This window comes from Artibeus jamaicensis, unplaced genomic scaffold, assembly GCF_021234435.1.
Source record: "Artibeus jamaicensis isolate MK-2021 breed Jamaican fruit bat unplaced genomic scaffold, CSHL_Jam_final contig_354, whole genome shotgun sequence".
Classification (NCBI taxonomy): Eukaryota; Metazoa; Chordata; class Mammalia; order Chiroptera; family Phyllostomidae; genus Artibeus; species Artibeus jamaicensis.
Window position 1 is genome coordinate 19,440,893 of NW_026521803.1, and position 10,340 is coordinate 19,451,232.

The 10,340-nt window shown below is 46.0% G+C and overlaps 1 pseudogene; it reads left to right on the plus strand.

Moving 5' to 3' along the window:
* The first annotated feature begins 9,316 nt into the window (after positions 1-9,316).
* On the plus strand, positions 9,317-9,842 carry LOC119056159 (ferritin light chain-like; annotated as a pseudogene).
* Positions 9,843-10,340: the final 498 nt, after the last annotated feature.

Genomic DNA, 10,340 nt, shown 5'->3' on the forward strand with positions numbered 1-10,340 from the left:
CTTGGCAGCCCTGTGACTCAGCTCACATAAGCGTCTGCCCACATTTCCACCAACCAGCTCCTTCTGGGTGGGACTTCCATTTACTGGCATGGGCATGCAACAGCATTTCTCAGGGCAAGAAACAATCCTGGTTCACTCTGCTGTCATGTCCCATCACCAGAAACACAAAAGAGTCAACAAATGGCCTTTTGATCTCCCCCTCCCTGCTTTTATCAGGGGGAAGTGAAGACAGGTGGGGAGAGGTGTTCAGCAGTTGACAGTAACTCCTGAAATGACCACAACACCACCACCCAGAGTACACAGCACCCTTCCCGTTACAGAGAGCTTCGGGCACCTTGGCCTGGTTTTCCTCACTGAAGACAAAGCCACCAAAGTTTATACTTTGCTCCAAATCCTGGTGAAGACACAGGGACCCTGGCCTCAGCCAGCAGCAGACAGTCTCTCAAGACACCTGAGTCTGGGCTCAGAAACAGCAACGGTTGTCTCCTGGGGCACGTCCCATCCTCAGCCAGCCAGTATGCCCCTTCTTCCACCCTGGGTCATTTACTTGCGAACCCAACGCCGCCTATGCTGTGGCACACAGCCAGGCCACAGCTGTGCAAGGGAACTTGAAGGCCACAGTGTTCCTCCAAAAGAAGGGCATCTAACAGAGGCCATTGTCCTTCCCACCTTCAGTCCAGTGGGGACAAACATGCCGGCGGTGAGGAAACAGCTGTCTGTGTGTGCATGCACACTGGGTTTCTTCTGTCCCCTACATTCTGACAGCCCTCTGTTAACGGCTTCCTTCACACATAAATGACAGCCGGGTAGCAGAAAATATAAAAGCTGAATAAAAGTGTATTTTCTTAAAAGAATTTGGCTATTCCTTGGCTAATTAAGAGGAAAATATGTCCAGAAGCCCCTCCAAGCACTCTCCGCAGAAGTATATTCATACCTTTAAGGATCTTTCTGGAGTAAAGCAATCAGTGGCTACACTGAGTCAAGCACCAATCTGCTCTCTGGGCATGTGGAACTAAACTCTCCTTCTCTGATGCATGGAATTCACATTCCAAATCGGCTGTCAGCTGGTTGAAGGGCTACAAAACAACAAACTTATGGTGGAGAAACGGTACGTACGAGGAATACAGTTGCAGGAAGCATCCCACCTGCCCATTCTAGAGGCATCCCAAGGCAAATTCTTCCTGGAGGCAAACAAAAGAATGAGTATTTTGGCAGAACTTACCAGGCCCATCAAGGCACAACCTGGCATGTCCACCCCAAACAAGCGCACATACACACAGCTTTACAGCAGTCCTCCTCATGGTAGGGCGAAGTCCTTCCCGTGTCCTTTTTCACCAGTCAAATGGAGAGAGCAATAAATCTCCCCCCTGCTTCCCACTCCACCCCACCCCACTCTCCTGTGCAGGGCTCACAGCTGCAGGCAGTCTGAGCACCCCCTTCCCCTGGCTGTGGTGTCCGGTTCAGGGACAGGCTCCTGTGGAGTGCGGCCCAAACGGAGCAAAGCACATGGCCTTCATCAGGGGCCACTGGCAGTCCCTGCCCCTGCTGAGGAAAGCAGGCTTAGGAAAAACCTGACACAGAGGAGAAGCCCAGCTAGCAGGAGCTAAGGGGAACAGAGCCAGAGGCAGGAACGTGGTCAGATCACGCCTGGAGTCCATGAAGCACTTGGGTCTGCTGATTGAGCCTGTGCACTAGAAGGGATTTGCGGTAGCCTGCACCCAAAACATCCTAACTTGTCTTCAGAACTGTTAAACAATTAATAGATCGGAAACAACTGCCATCTTGTAGAAGAGGCTTTAGAAATCCTGGCTGCGAGAGGTGTCAGACTCAGGAAGACAGAACCACCAAGAGGAACTGTGTATGTTCACAGGGCAGTGACCCCTCTAATAATCCATGCACCATTTTCTGTTTACACAGTTTCTAAGAGGATTTGAGTCAGCTCACAATAGAAGGACCTATGTATTCGCATCATTAAAATAAGAAATATCCAGGAGAAGAGATGAACGGAACAAAAAACAACTGTGAAATATAATTGCTAAACTGGAATGTACAGAGCATCCAAGTAGCCAAGGTGGAAAAAAAAAGAGTAGCTTAATTTTTACATAACTCTTATCTGAAAAAGAAAAACTTCCCTGTCTGGCAGATGATATGACACCCTTTTCCAGCAGCAAGCGAGCTCCGGAGTGGTTGTAGTCAGTTTGGAAAGTTTAGGCCCCTGAATGCTGACATAGCTGAACCACTTCAGCTTATCTGTATTTAGAGGGTCAACAAAAGTGTCAACATTAATCTAAGTATTGGCAGTGTTAGAATGTTACCAGATTTTGTCAGAGAAATGTTTTGTCAGCACTTGCAAGAAAGTACAGTGGGCTGTAGTGACTTTTTGAAGAAAGTACAACGTGACACCAGCACTTCAGGGCTGCAGCTAGCAGCAGCAGGGGACAAGAGGGCACACTGAGGGCTTGAGCTCCGCAGCCCCTCTGCGCCCAGAGGACAAACAGGGCAGGCAGGTGGAGAAGCAGAGGGATGGAGAAGCAGAAGGGAGACCATGTGGGAGCCCTCAGAGGGGCAACTAAGTTGCAGCACCCTGATGTATGCAGCAGGAAGGAGAAAGTGTCTTTCATTGGTGTTGCTGACACACGGCTCCACTTTCCCCTATGTGGGCACAGAGAAGCTGGGTTCACCTTGAAGGAGAAAAGGAAGCCCTGGACACAATCCGGACTAGGAGCCTGTTGTTGGGTAACCATTGCTAATCTTTACCAAGCATGACACACTGTGAGGTAATGTACTGTTATTATCCCCATGAGGAGAATAATATCTGATGAGGAACATGGTGCTTAGTTTTCTGACAGAGATCCATCCCACAGCCAATCAGTGATGGGGCTAGGGGTCTGATCTGCAGTGGCTGCAGAGCCCACTGCTCACCCATGTCCATCCCAGGCAGCAGCAAGGGACAGTCCCATGTGAGCTGTGACAGCCCCTTCAGCTGGTGCCGTACCTTCACTCATTCCCACACTATCCTACTCTCTCTGCAGCCCAGAAGCACAAAACAGTGAAGAGCTCCTGGTAGCCTTCAACCAACAGGCCACAGGAGCCAGAAGAGGAACGCTCCAGGCCCTGGCCTCGGGCAGACGGCTCTGAGGGGCAGAGAGCTCTGAGGGGCAGACGGCTCTGAGGGGCAGAGAGCTCTGGGAGGCCGCCCGCATGCTTCCCGTGCCCGACAGAGTGAGTCAGCCACCCAGAGGGCTCACCTCCACATGCACACTCGCCTCTTCTTCTCCCTGCTTCACTCTCCTTGCTCCTGCAATCTTCTCCCAAATACACTGCCTGCAGCAAAACCCTTGTCTCTGGCTCTAGAGAAAGCAAAATGAACCAAGAGAAGGCCTCGGCAAAGGGATGTCGGAGATCAGAAAGACCCCTTACCGAATTCTCAGCAGATTCAGGTTCTTTTTGTTAAAGTCACTGACCACCACGCCGCTCCATCTGGAGAGTGAGGCTGCAGAGGAGCGAGTGGTTTCCAGGGAAAGATGGGATCTGCGCTTGGCCAAAGGCAAAGATTTCATTGGACAAACGTCTGACCAAACTGTGTATTTTCTGAAGGTTGACTTGTCTGTTTCCAAAAATGTCATGGCAGGGGTCACCAGACCCTAGAGCTGTTGGGACCATGTGTGAAGTTCTCAGTAAATGCATTTCAAGGTGCACTTTCTCTTGGGCAGCCATATACAAAAGGCTGATGAAATGGGGCTTTGCTGGGCTACTTGCCCCTTCCCTCCTAGTGGAGCACAGGCTGTTGATCTGAAGCAGGAAAAACAGGGCATGGCTGACTCTTTCTTTTGCATATTCTAAGGCTACAGGCACCCATTAAGTACATGCATGCATGCATACATACATACATAAAATAGAACCTTTGGTGCCTTGGAGGAAATCTAATCTTCTCCAAGGTCTCAAAGGTGTCACATTTTTTACCAGCTGTCTGCAAAGTGTGCAACAATGCACAGAGAAAGAGACCTTTCAGGACTGCGCTGTTATTTGTGCAGCTGCATCTGGCGGTCACTACAGAACAGGGGTTTATCTGAGGATGGCAAATGAGTCTACTGCCAGACAAGACGCGGGGGCTCCGCCTGAGCAAGGAAAGTCTAAGATTATTTTGATTTTCTATCTATCACTCTTACCTCAATGATTCAACTTATGGTACAAGACATTATTCAGAAAATAATATGCTATTAAAGAATTTCATTTCATGGTACATTTAATGAGACAGTTCTCCAGCAAAGGAAGCCAAGTTTCCTCAGACTCAAGAGAGTGAGAGCTTCCACCGATGCTGGTGTTTCTTAGCTGCACACAGAAAGACGGGATCCAGAGCCCTGAGGAGGGCATGCTGGCCAGTCGGTGCTGGGGTCCCTGAGCTTGGATGGAGGCCCAGTGTGCCTAGAGCTCAGAGCTCTAGGAATAGGTACTGGGGTAGCTGCTGCTGGAGTCTCTCTCAGAGGGGCAGGATGAAGCTGGCTTTGCGAATGTTGCAAAAACTACAATGAAGATCCAGCTGCCTCCATGGGAGGAACTGTCACCGCCAGTGTGAGGAACCAGTGTTGGAGAGATGCCCACAGGAAGTGCGAGTGGGGGAGGGGGTCTGGAGAAAGTCCCTTCCCCCTGCAGCTTTGTAGTTCCCATCTAGTGCTCCCTATTGGTAGAGCCTACTGGGTATCAGCCTGAAAAGCAAAAATGCAGTTTGCAGCATCCCAGCCCCAGCACCGCAGAGAACAGGAGTCTGCAAGCTGAGACAACAGCTTAGTGACTGACGTAACACTCCACAAGATTATCATCCTCAGAATACTAAAGCTCTAATTCTCAAATATTTCCTGTGCTTGCAATTCAGTGAAAAAGTGAAACATCAGGGAAGCTACGGAGGAACTGTTGCCTTCCATTATATCATCGAAAGTGCTCTCAGCTCACAGGTGAGCTTTCGATAACTACTGGAGATGATGAGGGATGCAGCGCCTACTTATTTTAGCAACTTGCGTTATCAACCAGGTACAAGGGCAGGCTGCAGAAATGTATTGTGTTAGAGATGTACAAACAACAGATGATGTTTGAATACTACTGGAAAAATGAAAGGATGTGGATAATGGCAGAGAAGGAGGAAAGGTAGAGTTTTTATGGCATTTAAGAAAGTGTTGTGCATTGTCTGAAAAGATTGTGTCTGCATGTGACTTATTCATGTTGAAGAAACCAGCACATTAAACTGCCCGCAGGTCTGCAGACCCCTGTTCTTTGCATCCTGTGAGAAGGAGGAAAGCTGGCTGATGCTTGGAACTGTTCTGGAACTGAAAGCTGGCTGATGCTTGGGGCCCACATGGGCCCCTCCCAAAGTGCTGACCCACGGCAATCCTTGGGCCACTCCCCGAGCTCCCCCCAAAATTATCCATTCAGTTGAGTAAGGTCAAAAACATAGTAAAGTGGAATGATTTCTGTTCAAAGACACGGGACATGTGGATTGACACTTACTAATCCAGAAAATTTACATTCAAAGACCCTGAATAGTCAAGGGGTTCCTGAGAGTTGAGAAAAGTCGGCAAAATCCTAGAAAAATGGACTCTGTGAGAAGATTTGCACTCACAGGTAATGCCTGGGAGGAAGAGGACTTTTTGAAACCTCAGGGTGAAAATCCCAGCCCCTCCAAGGAGAAAAAGGCCCTCCCTACCTTCCCCCACCTCCTTGCCGGGCCTGCGGCTGCACCAACCCCTGCCTCAGCTGCAGCACCCGAGGGGTTCGTGCCTCTGGTATGCGGACTGTACATAGCCTTTTCCTATCAAATGATGATAAGAGGAGATTTAGGTTTGAGATAAGAAAATGTAACAAGATTATGGAATAAATGTACAAGAATGCCAGAGGGTACATGCATAACACACGTTCTAAACTCCATCACAGCTCTCGCTGCCTAGGACTCCAGTTCTGAACTCTGTTGTTCGTTTTTGTCGTTTTTAGCTTTGGCCACTTGCTTCTGTGCACAGTGAATGTTTTTCAAGTTCAAAGTGAAAACCATGTCTTTCATCTTTCTTAGAAGGTTTTTCTAATCTTCACCTGGCATTCCTGTGCTTCTGGCAACAAACACTTCTATCCATTGTTACTTAACCCAACTAAGAAAATTTCAATGCTTTGTGGGTGCTTCAATTAGCTTTTGGGGAAAAAAGTAATTATAATGTGGTAATAGTCTTTGAAGACGTCAGATACCTCTAGGATATCTTTCCTCCTCTGCCTCTTCAGACAAGGAACCAAGGAACTTCGACCTGTCAGGTCACTGGTGAAGCCCTCAAATTGTATGCAAGACGTTTGGGCAAATGAACCAGCTTTTGTGAGAGAAGTCTACTATTTTCATCAGCTTCTTAGAGAATTTCTTGACCTCAAAGAGTTGTGAATCCTGAACCTGTCTAAAATCTGTTACATGATAAATGGAAGAAAATTAATAAATGAATAAAATTTATTTTTTTTATAATTTTCCTTTTATTATTGATTTTGACAGGGAGAGCGAGAGGAACACCAATTTGTCGTTCCACCTATTCACACATTCATTGGTTGATTCTTGTAAGTGCCCTGACCAGGGAACAAACCCACGACCTTGGTGCATACGGATGACGCTCTAACCAACTGAGCTACCCGGCCAGAGCCTAAAATGTTATTCTGTCTAGCTCTTGTTGCCCATTCAATTTCTTTTCCCTACCCTATTCACCTTGCACCCCCACACACACATACAATTAGCTTCTTCAATCATTAATAGCCAGTCAGGATTTTTCTGAACTATGCCTTTGGGATTTGGCCAATTCCTTTTGAACCACACACAACTCAATGGTTAGTCTGCAGACCCCACGTTCCATGGGAGGAGTATTCTGGGGAATAATTGTCTCTATCTCACACAGTCCCTGGGCCTTTGTGTGGAAAGGCCCCTCAAGCTGTGGGTAGGTGTGAGTGCTCAGGAAAGGACAGTGATTCCGACATAAAGTCAGAGAGAGAGGGGATGGCAGAAAGAGGCCTTAGAAGGAAGGGGGTGGAGGGAAGTAGAAGGAAGCTCCGGCTGCTGGGCCCTCTCCTCCCCGCTCAGGCTGAGCTTCCTGTCATCAGCCCCACACAAAATCCAGCCCCAACGCCTGACACTTACACACAGACACACATACCACCACCACTACCTCCTTCTGGGGCCTGCCAGCTCTTGACAACACTTTGAGTCATTCAATTAGTCAATATTTTGGAGGCCCAGTTATGGGATGGGCATTATACTAGGCACTGAGGATTCAAGTTTAGTAAGCTCAGGGTCTGAAAAAATGGCAAACAGACACACAGGTTATACTGCAGCTCTCTAAGTACTATCACCAAAGCAGGACAAAGGCAACACACAACTCTAGGGGGAACAGTTGTGGGAGTCTGTGGGAATCTCACTCCTCCCTGCATTGTCCCTTCGCTATGTGAACATGCCCTTGAGTTGTACCTCCCAGAGGTCCTGGATGTGACCTATGAACACCCAGATGGGTACAGGATGTGCTAATGGTGGCCATCATCATCCTATTGTGATGATGGCAGGATGGGACCCCATCCACCCTAAATCTGGTGCTTGCACTATCTGCTCCATCGTACTGTGTCCTACCCTAGTCTTTTAAAGGATACCACACTCAATCCTACTAGACACATGGACAAAGGCTATGAACAACCAAGCCACATGCCTATGAAGAAATACCTAGTGCCACTAGTTGTAAAAACAGTGCAAATAAAAACAATACCAATAGTTTTAAAGACTGCCAACATCCAACACTGATGAGGATGTAGGGAAAGGCACTTTTCATACATTTCTGGTGAGGGTATGAATCTTTACAGTTTTACTCATGTGTGGAATCTAACAAACAAACCAAAATAACTTGCAAAACAGAGACAGACTCATAGATGGAGAACAGATGACAGCTAGTGGTGGGGGAGAGCGAGGGGGTGGAGTGATGGAGCAAAAAAGAAAAAAGACTCATGGTCATGGGCAACAGGGTAGTGATTGCTGGGGATGGGGTAACAAAAAATGTAATAAAGATTATATATTAAAGTTAAAAAATAAAATACAAAAAAGAAATACACATCACTTTTGACCTATGAGTATCACTTTGGGGAATTTCTCCTCTATGAATTAAAGCAACAGTTTTATTTACAATGTCAAATAAAAATAAAACTGGAAACATCCTAAATATCCACAATAGAGGAATGATGGCAAAAGTATGATATCTCTACCAAGGAATATTATACACCCATAAAAAAGAATAAGTTTCATTTACTTATATTTGCCTAGAAATATACCCGTGATGTATTATTTAGAGAGAGGAGATAAAGAACAATTATGGAGAAATGTGTAGAGGAAAAGCTTATTCTTAAACAAAAATCTAAGGAAAACACCCACACATTTGAGCAGAGAGAAAGATGCCAAAAGTTATAAATCATATTGTTTAGATTAGTTACCTCAAAGACTACAATTAGAGGCAAAGAGAGAATTATTGCATTTTTCTTCATATATTTCTAGGCATTTGTTGTGGTAAACATAACTTTTTCAGTAATTAAAAAATTCTAGTCAAGAGAATGAGAAGACAAGCCACAGACTAGAATATTTGTCAAAGATATATCTGATATAAGAATGTTAAAGAGAACTCTTAAAATGAAAAAAAAAACCAAACAACCCAATTAAAAAAATTAAAAAATAAGAAAAAGATGTAAACAGATACCTCACTAAAGAAGATACAGAGATGAAATATGAGCATATGAAAAATGTTCCACATCGCATGTCATTAGAAAATTTCAAATTAAAACAAGATACCCTGAAACTTATTAGAGTGGCCATAATCCAAACCACCAACAATGCCAAGAGTTGACAAGCAGGTGGGGCAATAGAAACATTCATTCATTGTTGGTAGGAGTGCAAAATGGTACAGCCACTAATGGAAAACAGTTTGGCAGTTTCTTACAAAACTAAATACACACTTACCATATGATCTAGCAATCATACTCTTTGCTGTTTACCCAAAGGAGTTGAAGACTATGTCCATACAAAAAGCTGCACATGGATGTTTATACCAGCTTTATCCATAATTGCTAAACTTCGGATAGTGCCCTTAGCAGTCCTGGGATCTGTCTCTTGCTTCAACAGGGTTTGGATGGAACAGACCTAGGGGCGCCCCTTCTTTCCAACTACCCTCCAATCTGTTTTCTAGTCGCCACCTTTGGAACCATCTCAGCCATCCTCAGCCTCCAAGACTAGTCAAACCTTTTTATGACCTTAGTTCTTCACTGCTGAAAAACCATGAGCTCCCAAATTCATCAGAACTATTCCAACAAGGTAGAGGCTGCCATCAACCACCTGGCCAACCTGCATCTGCAGGCTTCCTACGCCTACCTCTCCCTGGGCTTCTATTTGAACCACGACGATGTGGCTCTGCAGGACATGGGCCACTTGTTCCGAGAGTTGGCCGAGGAGAAGCATGAGGGTGCCAAGCATCTGTTGAAACTGCAAAACCAGCACTATGACTGCATTCTCTTCCGAGATGTGCTGAAGCCTTCCCAAGATGCATGAGTTCAAACTCTGGATGCAAGGAAGTCGCCTAGATCTTGGAGAAGAGCCTGAACCAGGCCCATTTGGATCGGCATGCCCTGGGTTCTGCCTGCACAGACCCTCACTTCTGTGACTTCTTGGGGAACTATTTCCTGGCTGAGAAAGTGAAACTCATCAAGAAGATGGGTGACCACCTGACTAACATCCACAGGCTGGCGGCCCCCAGGCTGGGATGGGCGAGTGTCTCTTCATGAGGCTCACCCTCAAGCACAACTAAGAAAGCCTTTGGAGCCCAGAGGCCTCTGAGGGGCCCCTCTGCATTTCCCTGGCATCTGGCTTTTGCTTGAGCCTCTCCTGAAACCACTAGTCACCCTTTTAATGACCCTGGAACCCTCTCCCATGCATTGAACCAAGTGGAAATACTGTTTTTATTATAAAGCTTTATGGAGCAAAATAATAGTAATAACAACAACAATAACAACTAAACTTTGGAAACAATCAAGATGTCTTTCGGTAGGTGAATGAATAAATAAACTGTGGTACATCCAAGTGATGGAATGTTATTCAGCACTAAAGAGAAATGAGCTATCAAGCCATGAAGAGACATGGAAGAAACTTAAATGCATATAACTAAGTGAAAGAAGCCTATTTGAAAGGCTATGTACTGTAGAATTACACAATATGATATCCTGGAAAAGGTAAAACTATGAAAACAGTAAAAAGATCAGTGGTTTCCAGGGCAGTAGGAAAAGGAATAGGTGGAACATAGAGGATT